Below are 21,160 nucleotides of genomic sequence, written 5' to 3'. Positions count from 1 at the left end.
GTCATAGCAAGAAAAGCACATGTGCTTCTAATTACTCTGATGAAGCTTTGTTCCATTAAAGTGCACTGGGACCCTGGAACTGGCTCACCTAAAAGGAATGCAACCATTATTGGTTGATCCTGATGGCTTTCTTCAGGATACGTTTAGACAAATTAAAAAAATATTCACCACAAATAAAGACTCCAGAGTACAATAAAATATATCACCCTTGGCTGATTCAATAACTAAAAACAAACAATATAAATTCAGTTTGTTACAAAGTTTCAGCCTCTCAAATCTGTCCTGAGTAAAATCAAATCAGTAAAGGATCGCTGATACATCTCCTATGCTGTTGGAGTTACCTTTATAGCAGTCAGTTGTTTGTCTTCATGAACACAAGATAACTGTACTTGGGAAATGTAGTTGCAGACCATCTGTTAGCTAGTTGAGTCGTCGTTAAAGTGTTTTTGAAGCTTTTTTCCCCTTTGGACATGCGCTGGATGCGGGGTGAGGGAATCTTCAGTACTTTTACATTCGATGATTGAGACTCAAAGCTAATTTTTGATTTAGAATCAAAATCAGGACTCCCCCAGGTCGAAAGCTACAACACAAAAGGAAGAGCTTTTTAAAATAAATTTCTTCTTGTAAACTGAAAGTAAAGGGAATGTCTTGATTGCTTCCACTTCTTTCAATTGGCATACGTTTGATTTTGATGCAACACTGACTTTTCTTTCATCAGTATTATCTAATACACAGAAACATTTTGTGATATAAAAAAGGTTTACCAGTTTGGAGCTGTCCAATTCACTACTTGTATGCTTCAAGCTATTGGCTGTTGGAACTGGACGCCTCCCCCTTCTCCTCCAGGTGCTGCAGGTTGGCGGTGGGTGTCACAGCTGTTGAAAAAAGAAACAGAAATGACAAAACTTTAAGAACAATTCATCCAAAGCAATTGACTGACTATACTGTGAGGCTGTGGTAGTCACACACCCATGGCGCCCATGTACAGAGCTGTGTCCTCGCTGCACTGGCCCTGGGTTTGATTTCACCCTGTGGCCCTTTGCTGCATGTCATCAATAATTTTATAAATTTGATAATTATACAAATATTAGATTAAAAAAATCCATATCGTGCATCCCTATTTCTAAAAAGTAGTAATATTCAAAAAATAATAACAGAGGAAGTAAACAGAGGGCACAGGGCATATCAAGACATGAAGCCATGAAAGCCATTTCAAGACATGGCTGCAAGAAAATCCAGGGACAGCTATAAAGACCCGCTGAAGAAACAACCAGCAAACTAGAATTAATGCTCATGGTGTGTGACTTCTACGCACCATTCAAGTTGCAGTTGATTCTTTGACTCTTGGTCCTTGTATGTGTTAACATATTTGGTCAACAACACTGATTCTGATGGAACTTAAAGAAGCTGCAAATTGTAAAACATGGATGCTTCACACACATCTTTAACCAGCAGCACAGAAGATCTCTACAATAAGCACAGTTTCTGAGTACAGACGCAAGGTTAGTGTCACCAATTCAGTATCTGACCAAATGTGAAATATGGTCACAGTCTCCCATCCTGGTCAAGTTTGACCTTTGACCTTTTGGAAATAAAATGGAATCACCACAGTTGGCACAAAAAGCCACAGCAGGTTTCACTAGTGTATTGCAAGACAGGCAGTCCCCCAGGCATAAGTTATATCAGCGCTGGGCCCTAAGCATATGGGAACTTTAGAAAAATTGTATCAAAGGATGCTTTTTAAAACTAAATTGTGTTATACAAGTAGCCAACTACTTCTAGGAATAACTGTGCATAGGTCTTGTGTGTAACGTTAGCGAACGTGCAGTCGAGAGAGGGAGAAAAAAAGAGTGTGTGTGTGACGGTGAGTATAAAGTTAGCAGTAAAGTTATAGCTGTTAACACAGCAGAGCACATTGAATAAATGCTACAACTCGACCAGAGCCCAGTCCTCCTAACTTGCTTGCCTGCTGATTAACATGAAGGGTATCAGCACTGACATTAGTGACATCTTGCCTCAGAGAAGGAACCAGTCCTCAATGTGCTACAAGTTTCCAGAGTGACACACATCAGTCCTGCTGCATGGCATGTCACAGGATTTACGAGAGGATGGCCTGATATCATGACCTGTACGGCATCCGGACCAGAGACCAAGCATTCATAACCAATTTTATGTCTCACCCATGCTAAGAGGAATGTTACACAGCTGTGTCTAATATCTAACACAAGTCATTGATTGAATATATGTATTATATGTAGAGATGGTGCCGATCGATCGGTAACTGATCGGATCGGGCCGATATGGTAAAAAAACGATCGATCGGAAATCCGATAAAAGGTTAAAATCACCGATCCGATCGCATTATATATATATATATATATTATACATGTGCTTGTGTTTGTTACATTCCGGATCCAAAGGGGGCGGTAGTGCGCCAAACCGCTGCCGCTTCAAAACAAAGAAGAAGTGTTGTGTTGTGGTCACACTGCCTGCATGTACTGCTAACATGTCAGCTAAATGGAAGTTCTTTGAAATATGTAAGACAGATGTCACACACGCCAGCTGTAACGCATGCAAACGTTTAGTGCCTCGTGGGGGAAACAAACCAAGTAGTTTTAATACTACAAATTTAATTCGGCACTTGAAGTCATTTCACAGCAAAGAAGATAACGATTTCCTGCAACTAACTAGCGAAAAGAAAAAGACAACGCCGACCCCACAGGCACTGCTGCAAACAACATTGGAGAGCATGCAGCCCTACAACCCTTTTTTATACTATGTATGCAACAATACAGCTATTTAAAATTTAAATAGTTGTTTAAATTTTAAATGGCTAATATCAATAAATGATTGAACTTTCAACCTTCAGCTCTTCTTGACTGCCCTCTAGAGGTCATTTTGGCATATTGTTTTCCACAGTGCCACTGCTGCTATGCAGGAATATTGAAGTTACTGTTATGCAATAAATAAAGGTAATCTAGTAGTATAAATAAATAATTACAAGGTTAACATAAATGAAAGACTATAGGCCTTTGCATGAGTGGATGAATTAATGGGGAAAAAAGAGTAAAATAATATAAATATTAATAATATTGTTCCACGTGATCGATCGGTTCTGATCGGTAATCGGATCGGTGAGGCTTTAGGTGATCGGTGATCGGTATCGGTCCCAAAAAACCTGATCGGACCATCTCTAATTATATGTATTATATGTAGTATATATGCAATTAATAATCAAAATTGTGATGGTTTAGATTATTTTGTGGAGCATGTACAGATGTATATGGATTGAGTGATACATCCCAGGATTTTTTTATGGAAATAAAATAGGAATAACTATTTTATTATTGCGATCCTTAGAAAGAGAAGCCCTGGTGACACCTGCAAGTGACATTACGAAATGACTTTTGTGTCCCTGAGTAAAAAGAGGTGCTGAAAACATAGTGACATCATGACTGCTTACAGAGCTAGGTTGCAGTCACTATATTTAAGTTTATTAGCTCTGCCCCTTAAACACTGTTGATTAAAATCATTCGTTGAAAGACCCCCATCCCTAGAAATTGAGCTTGTAGTAAAAACTCTGCACTAGAGCATGACACGGGAGTGGATTTTCACTCCCGTCCCATCCCACTCCCAGAGAAAAAATCCCATCCCATCCCAATCCCGGGCCGGAGTAAAAAAAAAAATCCCATCCCGTCCCACTCCTGTAGAATGACTCCCGCTCCCATCCCGCTCCCACTCAAAATTACTCCCACTCCCATCCCACTCCCATCCCACTCCGTTTTTTAGTGGCCGGCCCGGCCGGAAGTCAAAGCACTGTTGGATGTGTAGTTCTTTTGACTTGCTAACGCAATTCAAAATAGTTTTGGCTCACTGAAAGATGACTTCAAAAATGGACGTGTCTGTCCTTTTGGTTGTTTAACACGGCTGAAAATCATCATCTATTAATGGCGTTCCCGCTCCTGCCCGCTCCCGTTGATTTTTATTCCCATCCCGTCCCAATCACGGGATTAATAAAACTTTGACTCCCATCCCGCGGGAATCCCACGGGAATCACGTGACCCGCGGGAATTCCCGAAAAATGTCATGCTCTACTCTGCACCATCCCTGCTTTCATACCCACAGACCATCTCTTTCCCCCGACTGTGGTTTATATGCCGAACGCTTTTCTCATCAAAGCGCAGGTGTTTGCTTATGTTGTTAGAAGTTATTCAACATCCAATTTTTCTACTATATGAAAATACTACTTGTATTGTGTTGGTTGTGTTATTTTATGAGCATAGCAATGGAGCCAAATTTCCATTATAGCCTGCATTCATGGACAATAAAGTCTTTTGAGTTTTGAATCTTGAATCAAAAAGTATGACAACACAACAAGTGAGTACGACAACTAATACAGGCCATGAACAATATTGAGCGCATACAAAGTGCAAAGTGACCATAGCTGGATTCAATCGACCCATCTCAGATGAGGTTTAAAGTGGTTCGGAAAAAGTGTATAAACACAAGGACTAAACCAAAGCAGTCCGGGCCAGTTTGTTACAAAGTAGTAGAAATGGGAAAAAAATATATTCACATAAGAATTGTAATTCTCGTTTTCTATTATTCAGAATCGTTTCACAACTCCCCTAAATCGATTTTTAATAGTATTTTATCAGCCTGGCTTGACTTGTCACGTGCCAATGCTTCCGCAGTCAATTACATAATCATGTAGCCACAGATTATGTCGGTTCTACGGAGGCAGCACCTGCTTCATTTCAAAAGACTTGCGGCCCTACAGTGTAGTTGACAACAAAGACTTTAGGTTTATGATGCACACAAGTGCACCGTACCATCGTGTCAGTGTTTTAGTGAGAAAGCGGTACTGCTTCACTGAGAGACAAAAGTAAAAGTCGGGGAAGACTTGACTAAAGCCACCGGGGTATCTCTTATATGTGATGTATGGACTTCAAGAGCATCCAGTCATTCGTCACATTCACAGCTCACTTGATCACGGATGCCTGGCAGCGTCTTGTGTGTTACAAATTTGGATGATGCATGAAAGCCACCCGGCTGCAAATGTCAATGCCGTATTTTACTTTTACTGTTGTTTACTGCAGATAAATGGAGCGTGACAATCGCGGATTTGGTGATGGTGACAGATAATGCTGCAAACATGCTTACAGCTGCGTAGATTGACAATATAACACACATACAGTAAAGGAGTCTATCTTAGGTTTGGCGCACAGAACTCAACGCTAATGTCATTGCTTGTTTTGGACTGATGCAGTTGTCACTTTCACGCCCAGTGCCCATGTTGTGCAAATAGCAAATGTACCTGCGCCCACCTGTGCGCCTCTGGGCACGTTGGTCTTAAAGTGAGGTGTGGTCAGGCACACTGATGGAGGATTGCTATCTTGAGACAGCAAAAAACAACAGCGCCATAGGCCACAAAAAGCTGGTCTGAAGTCAAAGTCTGTTTCCTGCTATTTAAAGATTGCATTATTCAGATAGTAAAATGGGCTTACACAGGCGGGTTCACACTATGCATACGCTCTGATTTTATGATTTGAGAGGCTGCTTTCAGTTATTTAAAACATTTCCATGCACGCAGTAATGTCACTGTAACAAATATGGTGGCACATTTAATCAGCAAAACTCAAGGCTGTAGTTATAAACTCTCCAAAGGAAACAGAATTAAACATTTAGCTTCTGAATTAAATATGTTTGACAGGATTTAAGGATTTATCAGAACAGCTGCTTCACTCCAAGCTATTTCACTGTGTGAATCTGGACTGTGTGACCTTTCGATGTGTAAAATTACACAGAACATAAATTAACATGAAATACTAACTGATCCTGTCAGTCAGTGAGGAGTTTTAAATATCCAATGAAGTTCATTAGTTGTTCCTTGTGCGCAAATGTGCATGTTAATGTACAGATACACATATGGTTTCTGCTGCTGCAGGTGATGTCATTAATATTTTCCTCATTGAGGACGTATTTCTCCCCTCTCATCCCACCGTTATTGATCAGGATGATACTTTTTATGACCCGTCCTGTCTGATCCACGGACTGAGATCAGCATACACAGAGGGACGAGCAGCAGCTCCTCCTCCTCCTCAGTTAAATATCAGTGTATTTATTCATACAGCAGTGTTGCTGATGGGATAGATGATTGTGAAACAGTGGGGCAGAGGGTCCAGCGGCAGAGAACCACATCCCTCTCGCTCAGCAAAGATGAGTGCCACTGTTAAATATGTGCCAGACCCTGGCACACCTGGCTCTTAAAGGGAATGGGAGATGACACTCGGATTGGTTTTATTTATGTTCCACCCAAAACACACCCATGACTAATTCAGAGTCTAAATACAACCCCTTTTGCGCCGTGCACCTCACTTTGCGCCCAGATTATCTGCCTGAACTAGCAAAATGGACTTGGACATGCCCTAAACACTAGCGCCTTGCGCTTTAGATCATGCGCCAAAGTGGTTTGGGAATACAATCAACCTTGCTGCTCAGTGAACTCTAAAGCTAACTTCATAGCGCCGTCGCAAATTATGCCCTGCAGGAGAAACAGAAGTTTCTACAGTTGCCGCCACACAAACTGAAAATCGATTGTCAGGTCGAGGTCAGTGGTCTGTAAATCTACCAGCACCAGAGCTGAGGAGGAGCTGAAGAAGTATCTGAAGGCCCCTCCACTGTCTCTCTCAGAAGACCCCCTTTACTGGTGGAGGTCTCAGGTGAAAACTTTCCCTCTGCTGGCCAGATTGGCTAAACGCTACCTATGCACCTCTGGTACCAGTGTTGCAGCTGAGAAAGTATTCTCCACTGCTGAGGATATAGTAACAGCACAGCAGAGCAGTCTTACTCCAGAACATGTAGATCATCTTATTTTTCTACAAAAGAACCTAGATATTGCTCCTGGTGGAGAGTAATCTTACACACCAGGTTGTGTCAAGCCTTATGGTGTGATTTGCTGAAAAATCCCAGGTTTGTCTTCGTTTACATTACAGCAATCAGTTAAATCTAAAGCAGTTGTTCATTATACGGAGTTGGAGGTTACTACCTTACTATATATTATTGTAGCACTAATGTTTAAATGTATATACAGTGTATTTCTGATTACATTTTAGACACTTTTTTCTACAACAAAGCCTAGATATTGTTACTGATGGAGGGCGATCCCACACACAAGTTGAAGTTGAAGCAAGCCTTACTGTGTGATTTGTTGAAAAATTGCAATAGTATACTATTGTAATAGTTTAACAGTGCTATTATGTGTGTCCTTTTTGTTTCTGAAATTGGCACTTTTCTTAAAAATAAAAGGGCAGCAGGCCTAAACCTATCAATCTCATTCATGTAATAGCACTTTAATATTTTGTAACTTGAACTTGAAATGGAATTCACTGAGAATTAAGCAGTTTATAGTTAATATGTAAAAAAAAAAAAAAGAAGAAAGAAAACCCTCCACACTTTACTCTGCTTTTGTGCCACAATTTGCCACTCTGCCTTGCAAAGGAGACAGGAGTAGATCCCGAAATTAGCAGAATTTGTGTGTGCAGAATCAGGAATTGATTCGATTCACGATGCAAAGAATAGGAATCAAATTGTGAGATACTGAAAGATTCACGCCCCTACAAATTAGAACAACCTTTTTTTGTGTTTCCATTTTCAAAAGTTGTGAACAGTACCCAGCAAAAACAATCCATGTTTTTTTCATTATCTTTGTGTTGAGATACATAGCACAGATTCAGAGGGTACGACGTGTCCGACACAACTGAGCCCTCTTATTGGCTTATTTAATTTCTAGTTTTCCTGTTCTATATTGTCTGGTCTCCTTTCAGTTATAGTCATCGTAAAGCTTTTCCTGGTTGTAATCCTTATCATATCTACTTCTTTTACTTACTGACATCATCACTTGGCCCTACACTGATTGGTTTTCCATCACTGACTCACTGTAGTGTCTGTGTATGCAGGAGCTCAGTGGCCCAGATGGTCACTCTGTGGGAGCTGGAGTCCCACCAAATGACCTGCTAGCTGTACTGCAGCTACACAGCTGAAACATACAAACAGCAGTGTACATTCATGAGGAGGAAAAAAGGTAACTACAAACTCTTAACTTCAGCAACACTTCAGTGCTTAACATTCATTAGTATTTAGCTGATTTTGGTGTGCAATCAACTGCAAAATCCACAGATTCAGGATAATCTGTGGATTCTGCAGTTTGACTGAGAGAGAGCACATTGAACACTATCTCTCAGGTTGAATGTTCCTTCTCGTCCCTGTTGTTGTCCTCCTGTGTGTGGATTGCTTCACTGGGAGCAATGGTACTGTGGCCGAAAGTTTTATTTACACCCATGAATAGCAAGCAGGCTAAGAAAATGAACTAAGTGACATGCTCTGTGTTGTACATATCAATCTCCTCCGCACCATTTCAATGCTGTGGACAGTGTGCACCTACCCACGCATCCCCTAGTTTAGCCCTATCACCATTTGACAGCACAAACGCCTACTTGCTTGTTGGGCTTACAGTTATTATTTGCCAAAATATCGAGACTCCAAAAAGTATTAACATGCAAGCATCGGTCATGTGACCTGCACAAAACTCGAGCACCATGCTTCAGTCATCCTGACCTCTCTCTCTCTCTTTCTTTAAATCAGATTTCAATTGAATCCAAAATCGCTATCACTGATTTACAGGTACCTTCAACGAAAAATAAAGAACAGTATATATGACATATATATATATATATATATATTAAAGAGTACACAGAATTTATTTACACATTTTGATAGTGACAAAGTAAGTGCCTGAGCCAATCAAATCGGTGCCAGTCACAATACAGGAGGAGCCCTGTTCCGGCAGGATCCGGCACAAAATAAGCCCCGAGTCAGTCAATCAGACATTTTGGTAACCAACTAATCCGATTATTTAAAAGTCCAGTGTGTAGAATTTAGTGGAATCAAGCAGTGAGGTTGCAGATTTCAACCAACTGAATACCCCTCGTCTCACCCTCGTGCCAGTGCTTGGTGTGTCTGTTCAGGGCCGCTGTAGAAACATGGCAGTACAACATGGTGGACTCTCTAGAAGTGCAGTATCTTGCCGAGGTTTTCTTAAGACTTAAGTGCATGTATTTAGTTTTGGGGTCCTTCTCCTAGAAAACTTTTAAGTTGTAAATAAAATTATGCAATTTCACATCACTGTGGAACATAATTATATCTGTGTACAAAACATTGGAAAAAGCTAGAGCAGATTATAAAACAACACACACAAAAGTTCTATGATGAAACTGCTAAAGTAGTCTACTTACTACAACAATTAGTCTTAGGCTTAGGTTGAGGTAGTACATTTGTCTTGGGTGGTGCACCTAAGCCTTATAATGACCCGCCTTTCCCTTGTAGATAAAAAGGGCTCATCCCAAGGTAATGAAAACAATATTCTTAGTTTAAATGTAGGGTTGGTAAGGTATTCTAGAAGATCTTTTTTATATATGTGTAGACAATATCTTAACATCCCAACAGCAAATAAAAGAAAAAAAATACAGTAAATGTGGCTGTTGCAGGCTTCTAATAAGCCCTTCCAATCATCTAATTTGCCCCATATTTTCGTACCTGCCTGCCTGCGCACACCCTTTGCATTTTGCACTCATTGCAAATGACCAGAGACTTCCACAGGGTGAAGCGGATGTATTGCTAAAGCTATTAGCGTGCTAGTGGCACAAGAGTGGCAGAGGAAGTGCATCCAAAAGTGTGTTGATTATGTTCATTATGGTATTATTAGGTATTTTTTTTACATGTGAGTGAGACATGAGGTAGTTGGATACAGTCAGCAAGGACAACGGTGTGCTCCCCCTAAATACACACGGGACGTTTAAACCACCTTATTTGGAGGATTAAAAAAAAGGGAAAAAAAGAAAGAAAAAATTATGATGGATGTTACATTACAACAGTGGCCCACCTTGACTATTTAAGCTGGGAACTAAGCTCAGCCAAAACTAAGCAGATACAATAAAAAAGCAGCAACAGGGCAAAAGATTTTGCTAGGGATAAGCGGCAGTCTTCCAGGCTTCCTGAGCAGTAGATAATTGCCATTTAATCTGTTAATGTACCATCCATTTGGATAAGTTATATCATTTTGTGTTTGATACTAAGAGCTGTAAAACAGTGAATCATTTTGAATTATTTTTATTCTTATTACTCTGTTTCAGTACCACCTACACAGTCACATGTATTTATCTCCAGTAATATTATTTCTGTCTACCAGCATAGCTCTGTAGTGTGCTGCACTATTGGAAGGTGCTTGTTGACAGTGGACAGACTTCATTCAGCTTTAGTCCAGGCGGATGATGGTCTTTTTGCCATTCTGTATAATTAATTGCTTCTCTGCAAAAGTTACCAAGCTAGCCACACTGTCTCGTCTGGCATAGCAGTGGACATAAACTAGCTTTACTGCCTCTTCTACTAGTTACGGTACAAGCAAGACAGCGCTGGCCTTCAGGAAACTACTGTACATTTGCATACGTATCTCATTTCATATTTGTCTACCTATGTAGCTTTTGCTCTCTCTCAAGCCCCTGTTGTCATAGTAACTTGTAAATAACTTGTAAAACAACATAATGCACATTTATGTTTTAAAATGACAGTTTTCTGTCGTCTCTGCAGAATTAGGGTTTTTGTTATGGTATTTGGCCTATTACCCTCAAATGTGCAATGTTCTTTGTGTTACTTCCGTTAATGGTCATATTTTATCCTGTAGGAGGTCAGCCCGACTTCCAGACATTTAGGCTTAAAACCGTTCGTCGGACACTGATCTGTGCTCACCGTGCTCAGTGTCACCGAAAGATGATGTCAACGTTGTGTGTGTGTGTGTGTGTGTGTGTGTGTGTTTGTGTGTGTGTGCGTGCATGACAGGGGCTTTTCCAGCTCAGTGACAATGAAAGTCTAGCTCCTCCAGCCTGACTCAGCAGTATTAAACACAAATGTTACATCACTTGTGTGTAGTTGGTCATATAGAACAAAATGTTCTGGACTAGCTTGTGGCTGCTGGTGTTTCCTTACCTCTCATAACATTAAAAGAAATTTCAGAGTTACTTGTCATTATGAGGAAAAACAGCAAACATCAGACTTTGTATTACTGCATACCACTTTTATCGACAGAAAGAAGAGCTTAGTATAATCAAAAATATCTTCCAAACAAACAGCAAGAGTTTGTTCAGTGCTATGGTACAAGTGCTTACATGGGTTTCTTTTTTAATAAATGAGACGTCCTGGACCCTCACCAGTATGCATTCAGAACCAACAATTCACAGGATGCCTTATCCACTGGACCTAATAATAAGAATACCTACATCAGAATGCAATTATTTGATTGTAGCTCTGCATTCAATACAACCTCACCAATGAAGCCGATTGGAAAACTTAACAATATAGCCTTGAGTACCAGATGTAGGTAGTAATGAGTAACATTTACTCTGTTACATGTACTTGAGTAACTATTTTGGTTAAATTGGTAGTTCTAATGCAGAATACTTTAACTTGAGTAGATCTTTGAGAAAAATCTTTACTTTTACTCTGTTACATCTGGAAACAATGGCACTACTAACGGCGCTTTCTTTACTTGACATTTTATGTGTTGATGCACATTCCTTTAAGAGGCAGGCTGTCAGAGGCTGATCATTTATTTTATTTATTTATATTTTATATATTTATTTATTTACCTTTATTTTACTATGAACATTCCCATTGAGATTCACAATCTCTTTGACAGGGGAGTCCTGGCCAAGACATCAGCATAAAATGTTTCACATAAAGGAACAAACAACATCAACATTTTCACATGGCTTGTGTGCTCAGCCCCCTTCTGTTTGCACTGTACACTCGTGGCTGCTCTCCCAGACATCATGAGAACTCTGTTGTGAAGTATGTGGATGACACCATCATCAGCTGCCGCATTACAGACAATGATGAGAGTTCATATCAGGAGGAAATCAACAATCTTTCAGGGTGGTGCACAGAGAACTATCTACTGCTCAAAACCAAGGAGCTGATTGTTGATTTTAGAGAGGGACTTCTGTCTACATCAGTGGAGCTGAGGTGGAGCAGCTGAACTGTTTTAGGTTCCTGAGAATCAACATCAGAGAAGCTGTCATGGTCTTTACACATCACCAACCTAGTAAAGAAGCACAGAAAATGCTCTTCTTCTTAAAAGGTCCAATTTGTAAGATAGGTGATTGTTGAGTCTCATTACCAACTCGTCAAATACTGACACTTTGGGTTGGTGGCCGGCCCGACCTACACCTGGGACAACTTCTGAAGGTTGAACACCAGGTGGACAGCAATATCTTGGATTAGTTGCAGAAGTCTGATGGCAGATACCGGTAATCCCCCAGCAAGGTGGGAGCTGCAGTAGTCCAGACATGAGGTGAAGCACCTGTATGAGGCATCCTGGGCTGCCTTCCTGGTAAGGGAGGAGCACATCATTCTGATGTTGTGCGGAGCAGTTTGAGAAGTGGGCTACTGGGGCCATGCTTGGCAAGAATGACAGTTTGTCATCCAAGGTTGCACCCAGGTTCCTTGCTGTCCGAGTTGCCACTGCCACAGTACTTGTAAATGGTGATGGATAAGTCTTAGTGCAAGTATGCTTTCCCTTGAAGGAACATAAGCTTAGTCTTATCTGGGTTAAGCTTCAGCTGGTGCCTTGACACCCACTCCGAGATGTCAGCCAGGTAAACTGTGATGTGTGCCTTTACTTGAGGGTCAAATGGAGGGATTGAAAACAACTCTGACCATCTGGTGAAGGTTTTATGGGTTAACACAAATTTAACTGGCATTAGAATATGCCAATATAATTTGGATAAGGGATTTATTCCTGGTTTAACAAATCCTTAAAGGAACCCCTTTAAATGTATAACCTAATGCAGTCTAACTGAATTCTGCCATATTTGGTCTGGTGGGGTTAGACCATTGAGAGCAATCATAATGAACTCTGGTGTTGACCAAAACACTGCACCTAGACCACCTAAAAGATGGGTCTCGTCAGCTTCAGAGTGCAGTTCGCTTGTGTACAGAATAATATATCATCTGCTGATCACAACAAGACTTATATCTAGGCCAGATATTTTGGCCGAAGCTCACTGATACCACCAGTAATGCAGTGAGACCTGTGAGCTTGTTACAATGGGCATCACATTATCAAGGAGAGCAGGTGACGACCATTGCACACAGTGCAGTTAAAGCTGAGGGTGAAGCTACATTTTGAAAGTACCCAGCCAAAAAATGCCAGACTACACAGATTTCAACTGCCCTGTACCTCTCAGGCCAGCTCTGTTAGATATGTTTTAGTGACTAGTTTGTTACATTTTTACAGCATATCTCTGACATCGCTAACCGTATTCAACTAGCATTGCCTCATGTCTTACTCACTTGCAAGAAAACAACACTTAACATCACCATAATGAACAACGAACATGCTGTCAAGCACATTAGTATTGGGACATTTTGGCTGCACTTTCTTTCCATTCTTGTGAGACTAGCTCGATAATCACTCAGTAATATATATGGGCTTAACCTTGTGGAAGACTCCAGTCATGCACAAGGAAAGTGTGTGCAGGCAGGCAGGTATGTAGGGGAGTTAGACAGACAGGTCGCCTGTCCAGTCATTTCATCCAGGCTGAATGAAACTATTGGACAAGCTTAAGTAAGGCCTGTGTCAGCCACAGATACTTGATATTTTTTTTCAGGGTATTTGATTATTGATTGCTGTCAGGATGTTAAGAGATTTTCTACAAATATACAAAAATACCTATAGAAAAACATGTACAAGAACTGATTCTTTTTGTGTTTATGCTTTACAGAGACAACAGAGGAAAGTCATTGTTGCCTCCTCTATCTCTGTCCTTCCTCTCTTCATCCACCTCCTTTCTATCCCTTCTTACCATTGCACTAACTCACCTCAGTTTCTCTGCTAATCTGTCTCTCCTCCCCTTTCCCTCCCACGCATTCTCAGCAGGCACTGAGGTAGACAGGCTGCTGCGGAGCAGGAGCCCACAGCAAGGGCCCCACACACAGGGTTCAACCCATGTGACGGATACCAATACTGATATTCCTGCCAAATTCTTCTAATTGAGCTGAATGTCCAATAATTCTACATCGCAAATATACATAGATCTCCTGTGTGTGTCTGTGTGAGTGTGTGTGTGTGTGTGTGTGTGTGTGTGTGTGTGTGTGTGTGTGAATGCAACCCGGTGTATCAGGGAGAATGTTAGAGCAAGTAATTACAAACTTACAGAGGCCAACAGAAAAGCAGAAGTTATGTTTTCTCATTTTCTGATTGTATTTTGTCTTTTTCCTTAAAAAGTTATATTGTATTAAAGACAGTGAATCAAGCTACAGGGCAGGGTTTTTCCATACCATTATATGGCTTAGGTGCAGCACCATTGTAAAAACAATGTGAGCATCTGGATGACCTGACAACCCCTGTTGAGAGAACATGTTGCGAACACCGGTTAGGTACCATGTTCGTTTGGCGCGTTCTGATAGGCTGTTAACAAGAAGCCTCCAGATGCGGTTCAACAGCTGTTGGGAAAATAGAATTGCATGTGAAAACTTCCAAAACATGAATGACTTGACCTCAAAAGATTGTAACACTGCTAAAGAGCCAGTCCACAGAGCAGAAAATAGAGACAAATAGAAAAAGGCAGTGCTAGGCAGCCAGTGTACGTGCAATAAAGATCCCCGACCAGATTAAAGTAGTTGTAAACAAACACTAAAATAAGGTGTAGAATTAAGCAGCACTGAAATGCTAAAATGATAAATGACCTAATGTAGCCTATTCTTCCAGACATTTTCATGAGACAAATAACACCCCCAAGCCCCACCACCACAGTCATATCACTCTGTGGGAAACAGAAAATACTTTTCACCATAAATGTTCAGTCTGATGCAGAGACACTGTGGATGCACTGAACTATGAGAAAGGCTTAGAGAGTTTGTAAAGCTTGACGACAACAACAATCTCCACACTAGAAAACAGCTATAATAGCTTTTCTTGTAGGTCTAAGTCTGAAAACATCGACTTGAGAATCGTTGAAGCCCAGATGGACATATCCTGACACATAAGCAAACCTTCAGATAATATTGTGAATCAGGGTTAACAGGTCATAATTCTTTAGTCTTATTAATTGCTAAGGGGGGCACGTAGCCTCATTCACACCCAATCGTTCAATAGTTTTTAATCAATTTACACTTACTGCCACAAGAGAGAACTGATAATTAGATTTTTTCCCCGAGGAGGATTTATTTGTTTTCATCAGTAGCAAAGTAATCCAGCGTTCCTTTAACACACTTCTTATACTGACAATCCTATCACAGTGACCTCTTTGCATTCATATACAGATACTTGCCCAGTGCTGAAAACCTGCGGACCAAGTGAGGCCAGGTTTGGGGCGACCACAGTTGTCTCAATTTTGTCTGAGGGGATGTCCACACATTGTGCTCAGAGTACCTTTATTGATCTTCACCAAAACCCATGCTTGGCATTAGGTTTACTGAAAATGCTCCACACCAGCATTTTTGTTACAAAACAAAGCAGGGGGTACCAGAAAGAGACTAGAATTATTTAGAAAAACACATTCTTTCTTAATATAAGCATAAAATCTGGGGTGGCTTGTCTATCTGTTTGAAAGAAATTACTCCATGCAGAGATATATGGTCCAAATTCTGGTACAAGGTCCCATTGTATTGATTGAAAAGCATTTGATTTAAAGCCGATTTTACATGATTCAAACCAAACAAGCTTCCATTTTGTTTCTATAGGATTAACACAACAACACAAGGGCTGCAAAACAGTTTTAACTTTGGCTCAAAGGTCAGTGTCATTCATTTAAATCCTGCATTTTCAACAATGGAACACGTTGACCAGAATCAAATCACTTAATTCAGTTACTGTAGTGTCCAACAGAACATTTTCTCCCCACTGGCCCACTTGGTCAGTACATCAGAGCGTTTCTGTCCCACTTTATAGTTTCACTGGCCAGGCCAAAAAAGGAAAAATAAGGCTTTTCCATAATCAAATAATTTGTGATAACATTTCAGTGAATATCCACACAAAGATAGGAACAATAAAAAAAATGCATCCTTCCGGGCACTCTATGCGTTTAGGAAGTAGCTAATAACAACATCTCATGCCAGTCACAGCCCATGGAACTCACTCGTTTAGACGGCTGTCTGCTACTGTCTACTGAACACGACATCACAACATGACTGATTTTGTCTTTACTTGGGAGATTTGTACAAGAAACAACAAAAGCTAAAAATCCACAGCAATCAACTTAGACGGCCAGCTACTCTAAAAGCTGACGTTAGCTTGGGTAGGGCGGTATCCAATGTTTAATACTGTAAAACCTTCCCCAAATTTTCCCACCGTATACGGTATTACACCCAGATGATTACAAATCACATAGTAGGGCTTTAAGGGAGACGCCAATCGGCAGTGTAAATGACAGTTGACAGGGCATAAGACCAGTGATCTGTTGATCTTTACAAATCCAGATGTGATAGCCTTACAATGGCAAAGCCATCAGTTTAAAGTAGGGATGCAGGTTTTTCAACTGATACCAATAACCAATAATTAACTGCCTCTTGCAACCAATAACATATAAAAACCAAGATATTTTTGTTTACATTTTGGATATTTAAAAGGTTCCAAGCGTGTAGTTTATGTGCACCTGAAGGTCAAAAAGGTATAGATGTAGTGAGTAAACATGAATGATTTAATATTCAAAAGCTCTAACCATCTAACTGACATCACTATTACCCACAAAAACAAAGAACCGTTCTGACGCTTCAAGTGAGCATCTACTTTTTCGAGTAAAACACTAAATGTCAAACATACTTTGGCTTTTATAGAGCATTTTGCTCTTTTAAAATACATGCTTTTACATAATCTGTCAAATGACACCTTTCAACTGTATTAAATACTCAAACAAATATAGAGGCTTGCAGACAATTCATCGCTGGAAATGTACAATGAAATCCTCAGAGAAAACTCTGAATTTGCTGAAAAGCAAGCAAGCTGCCAAACTGAGGTAATTTATTTAATTTAAATCGGGGGACGCTACTGGTGAAAGTGAAGCTAAAGTTCAACTAATAGATATCACCATTACATTTACGAGTTACTAACTTACATTAAAACAAATGTTGAATTATTGATGTTGAATGTGTTGATGCTAGAATGGATGGGCCGGAGGGACGGGGGACGGACACTCTGCTCGTCGCTCTGCAGCGACTGGTTGTTTCCTCATCAGTAGCTTACAGTGAAACAACTAATCACAGCAGCGTTAAAGAGTTTGTAACAGAGATTTCAGCATGGAGGATTTCTACTGTATCTGACTGCACTCGCGCTAATAATATATTCTCTGGTTATGTCTGTGGTTTTGTGGCAGCGATGTGTATTATAAACAGCAAGCGATGGTGGTGATACAGCGGACTGCCAGCTGTACTTTCCCCAGAAAACAAGCAGGCTCACAGCGTGGTTTTGGCAAGGTGGGTGATGCAGCCCCACGGACACCCAGCCTGTATGCTCTCTCAGGCCCAGAGGCACTCTGCCATCACAGAGCAGCTCCGGAGGAGAAGTGTAAGAAGAACTGCAGCAGGTGGATCATGAGGGATTGCGACAGCCTAAAAAGTCGGCGTGATTAGGGGGGAAACTACAGATCACATTGCCCTGTATTAGTACTGCCTCTGCTAGTTGTTTGCTATACAAACCAACCACAAGCAAAAACCGTTCCTTTTGGCCCATTCTACTCCCCTTCCCCTCTCTCTTCTTCGTCTCTTAATGGCAGATAGCAAACCAACTTTAAAGCGGCATAGCACCACCTACTGCATCGGGAGAATTATCAGCTATAATTTCGGAGATGCAGAGGCAGTATGCCCTTTCAGTAATTCATCCATGCACACTGGGTGTACATGGAGATGTTCTAAACACGCTGTCTGCATGCTTGTAGGCCCATAAAATCAGCAGATTTAAACTGTCGCATGGGCTGTCACAGCTATGCAAATATGGAAAATATAAATTGAGCTTTACATTCAGTAACCATGTATAAGGCACTTTGGGACTGTTTAAGCAAATGAGGGGTGAATCATACAAAAACACACAAACACATTTACACACCTACATACACACACTCAAGCCATGCTAGAGGCATGTAATAGGGTACAGTACTTGATATTGTATGAAGTCAGATAGTGTCAAAACTGTATCTGTTTTGATGAATTGTTCCATAAATATATTCCGAATCTGTTTTTTGTATCAATTCAGCCAGACAGGGCTGTTTTCAATTTTCTGAATATATGTACACCCCTACATGAAACCCATAACCTGACAGGTTATAAAAAGCTATAGATTGCAGCATGGCCATTAGTTGTGGTGTCTTACTTTATGCTCTACTTGGGAAATGGATGACCCCTCAGTCACCTCCCAATTCCTCCGCCTCTTGCCCTGTTAGTTCTACTGTTCTCTAATCGTATTACAGGCTTTCAGCTCTTCAAGACAGAGTAAAAGGGCTATGTGTCTGCCCGTCTGTGAGTGAGTGTGTGAGTGTTGTCAGCATTATTATTATATTTTCATATAACTGAGATCCCCACTGAGGAAGAGTTGAGCGAGTTTGTCTTTTAATAACAGAAACAGAGGCAGTAGATGAAGCTCAATATACAGTAATATAATAATGGATGGGAGAAACAAATCCCAGCTCCCGTCAAATAACCTCCATGCTGACATTGCACAATATGACTACACTGAGACCTTATACAAAAAAATACATTTCTTCACCTCACCTTTAAATTAGTACTTATTCTTCAATGACTTCAGCCCTCGTACCTGTTACCAATAAGTTTTTGGTGGGTACGTCACAGTCTTAATGAATCTCTTCACCCCTTGTAAAAAAAAAAAATTCCAATGTTACATGGTAAATTTATTGTAGATGGTGCCAGTGATGTTCTGGGCAGTTTGAATCACCTGCTAGAGAGCATTCCTGCCCTGGGCCATATTACACCATGCCAGGTTGTGATGTTTCCACTCAGGATGATTTCTATTGCTCCTCTGTAAAAGTTTAATTATAAGTCATGCCCTGCTCATGAGAATAACACAAAATGCGGATGACGGAGCATTCCGACATACCACCATTCCGACGTTAGGCCCTAATTGTCGGAATGGCAACACTTAAACCTTTAATTATCGACCCATCATTCCGACATTTTTTGCCTCCTAAGGTCGGAATGGTGGTATTTATTTCTTTTTTAAATTTGTTGCCATTCCGACACATCATTTAAAAGGGTTAAGGTTAGGGTTAGGGTTACGGGTTGCGGGTTAGGATTAGCCTTGTCGGAATGGCAGGACGAAACTTTGTCGGAATGGCGAGACGTTCGCATGTCGGAATAGTGGTATGTCGGAATGGTGACATGTCTGAATAGTACAATGTCGGAATGGCGGTATGTCGTAATGGCGGTATGTCGTAATGGCGGTCTGTCGGAATGGCAGCATGTAACCATGTTTATTTACTCTATTGTCATGTAGTTGTTAGTTATTATTGGCATGGTAAAATCACCAATAAAATGTTGAGGAAATAAATAATCTATTTTACATCAGTTTAAAGAAATAGGTTTAAAACAAATTGAAAAGTTATCTCTAAACTGTAAAGAAAAATTTAATTGGACACAGAATTTGGGACACATACATTGGTCTTTGTACTGAGGTCTGAAGCCACTACTCCACCACCTGGTCACTGCTTGTATCTGGTTACTTCATCTCTGACATAAATTGATAAAATGTACACTGAAGTAAAGTGTCTGTAACTCCAAACTCAAAATACATGTACCTCCAAACTGTACTCAGCTAGTATACTGTACATTAATTCAATGTAAACAATGTAAACTGTCACATTAAACTGCAGTTCACCGTTTCACACTTCATGTTCCTCTGACCACAAACCCTCCATCCTTCTTTGTTTGTTTAGCTCCACTGTAGCTATTAGCTCCACTGTAGCTATTAGCTCTGTCAGCTGTAAGCAGTTAGCTCAATCAGCTATCAGCTCCGATAGCTGTTAGCTCTCATGCTGCAGGGCTCGAAGCAAACTGCCTGAACTGATTACTTCTGAATCAAAAGGAACGCGTCTTCTCATGCTGTTATCAGAGATATCTCTCTCTCTCCACAGCACTGTGTTATCACTAGTTACAAACACTGGCTGGCCTCTCAGTGCAAGACGTAACGTTAAGAGAACTGTGGTCCATCTATCCGTTCAGTCACAAACGGCGGGCTGGCAGGACCTCGCAAATAGGTTGTACTGGGTAAACCAAGAGGGCACTGAAAATTGACAGGCGGTGAGCTGGTGAGCTGTTAGCAGCCAGTGATGGCTGGTGATATTCCATGTGTGAGGCAGATATGTCATAGGCATGGCTTTAGAGGACCCTTTGTCGACTAACCAGGAAATACATTCTGATTACTTTGAGTAAAATCACTGCACTGTAAAATACAGCCATTTACCTAACTGTTTCTATTGCAGTCTTTCATAACTGACCAACAAATGGATGTGATGTTGAGCCAAAGAGCTTTGCCTGTCATTCACCCATGACACACTCACACACTGCCAGTGAGCTACCATTTAAGGAGCTGGCCTGACCATAGAGGCCAGTTTGCCGTTCAGTGTCTTGCCCAAGGACACTTGGACATGTCGACAGGAGGAGCTGTGATCAACTCTGTGATCAGTAAACAACCCGCTTGACCTCCTGAGCCAGATAACGAAAAGTCACACATGCTCCTCTAACTCAGAAAGACAGACAGAGTCAGATCAGTCATCGGTCCTGCTCCATTGCTGCATGACAAGCCGCACTCTCTCCAGGCAGTGGGGCAGCAGAGTTTTCTTTTTTGTTGTTGTTTTTTATGGCTAAAGTACAGTGGAGCTTATACATACAGGGGTAGGGCTCAAATCCATGTCAGTTTTCAGATGTGAATAAATACCTTATCCCAACAGCAAGAAATAATGCATTAAGACATTATGGGTGAACTTAAGATAATTGCACTGAATCCTTTTTTACATGCAAAATTAAAGTGAGAGCAACAGACATGCACAGTCTTGGTTACTACCACTGGTACACTACATGTCACCAGGATCTGAATTAACATCCG

General features: G+C 40.8%; 1 protein-coding gene across 2 annotated transcripts in view; it reads right to left on the bottom strand.

Moving 5' to 3' along the window:
- The window catches only part of fam110b (family with sequence similarity 110 member B), a 55,313-nt gene that overhangs the window by 20,449 nt on the left and 13,704 nt on the right, over positions 1 to 21,160 (bottom strand). For both annotated transcript variants that reach the window (XM_084369675.1, XM_084369676.1), the window contains exon 2: positions 765 to 875. The gene's annotated coding sequence lies outside the window, so the exon portion shown is untranslated. The remainder of the gene's footprint in view (positions 1 to 764; positions 876 to 21,160) is intronic.

The sequence above is a fragment of the Pagrus pagrus genome (assembly GCF_965226575.1).
Source record: "Pagrus pagrus genome assembly, chromosome: 12".
Lineage (NCBI taxonomy): Eukaryota > Metazoa > Chordata > Actinopteri > Spariformes > Sparidae > Pagrus > Pagrus pagrus.
The sequence above is the reverse complement of the archived record's forward strand: the minus strand, read 5'-3'. Positions and strand labels throughout refer to the sequence as shown.